The sequence below is a fragment of the Arachis duranensis genome, chromosome 3 (assembly GCF_000817695.3).
Source record: "Arachis duranensis cultivar V14167 chromosome 3, aradu.V14167.gnm2.J7QH, whole genome shotgun sequence".
In the NCBI taxonomy this organism is placed as follows: Eukaryota; Viridiplantae; Streptophyta; class Magnoliopsida; order Fabales; family Fabaceae; genus Arachis; species Arachis duranensis.
Genome location: NC_029774.3, coordinates 96,375,974 through 96,377,305, shown reverse-complemented (window position 1 = coordinate 96,377,305; position 1,332 = coordinate 96,375,974).

Below are 1,332 nucleotides of genomic sequence, written 5' to 3'. Positions count from 1 at the left end.
CACTGAGAGGATGGGAGGTAGCCACTGACAACGGTGAAACCCTTGCTTAAGCTTGCCATGGAAAGGAGTAAGAAGGATTGGATGAAGACAGTAGGAAAGCAGAGAGACGGAAGGGACAAGCATCTTCATACGCTTATCTGAAATTCCTACCAATGAATTACATAAGTATCTCTATCTTTATCTTTATGTTTTATGCGTTTATCACCATACCCATTTGAGTTTGCCTGACTAACAATCTCTGTGGGATCGACCCTTACTCGCGTAAGGTTTATTACTTGGACGACCCTGTACACTTGCTGGTTAGTTGTGCGAAGTTGTGTTTATGCCATGGTATTGAACACCAAGTTTTTGGATTCATTACCGGGGATTATTTGATTTATGAAAAGTATTGATCACAATTTCGTGCACCAAGTTTTTGGCGCTGTTGCCAGGGATTGTTGAGTTTGGACAACTGACGGTTCATCTTGTTGCTTAGATTAGGTATTTTTTTCTTCAGAGTTCTTGAGAATGAATTCTAGAGTTTCATGATGATCTGTTGAAATCTCGCTGGCTGTGAAGCCATGTCTAATTTCATTGGACCGAGGTTTCAACTTATCGTCACAAAAGCTTGTTGATTTCTATCAATCTTGCTATTGGAGCAGTGATCTGCTAAGGCTTGGCTGGCCATTGGCCATGTCTAGTGTTTTGGACCGAAGCTTTCTTTGAAAGCTTGGCTGGCTGTGAAGCCATGTCTAATTCCTGGACCGGAGTCTTAGACTAGCATTGCACTGATTCCTGGAATTCTCATTAAGAACTTTGATACCTTTTTCCACTTAATTTTCAAAAAAAAGCACAAAAAAAAATTACAAAGTCATAAAATCCAAAAATATTTCTTGTTTGAGTCTAGTGTCTCATGTTAAGTTTGGTGTCAATTGCATGCATTCATTCATGTGTCTTAGTGATTCTTCAAGTTGTTCTTGATGATTTCTTACTCTGATCTTTGAATTCTTTTGACTTGAGTGTTTAGGTGTCTCATATGCATTCTCATTAGTGTCAGTAGTATACAAACTGCTAAGTTTGGTGTCATGCATGCATTGTTATTTGACTTTAGTTGCATTTTGATTATTCCTCATCATTAAAAATCCAAAAAAAAAATTTAATTTGTGTCTTTTCAAGTCAATAACACAGAGAATTGAAGATTCAGAACATACAGCAGAGGAATTGCACAGAAAAAGCTGGGCGTTCAAAACGCCCAGTGAAGAAGGACAGACTGGCGTTTAAACGCCAGCCAAGGTACCTGGTTGGGCATTTAACGCCCAAAAGGGTATAGTTTTGGGCGTTAAACGCCAGAAT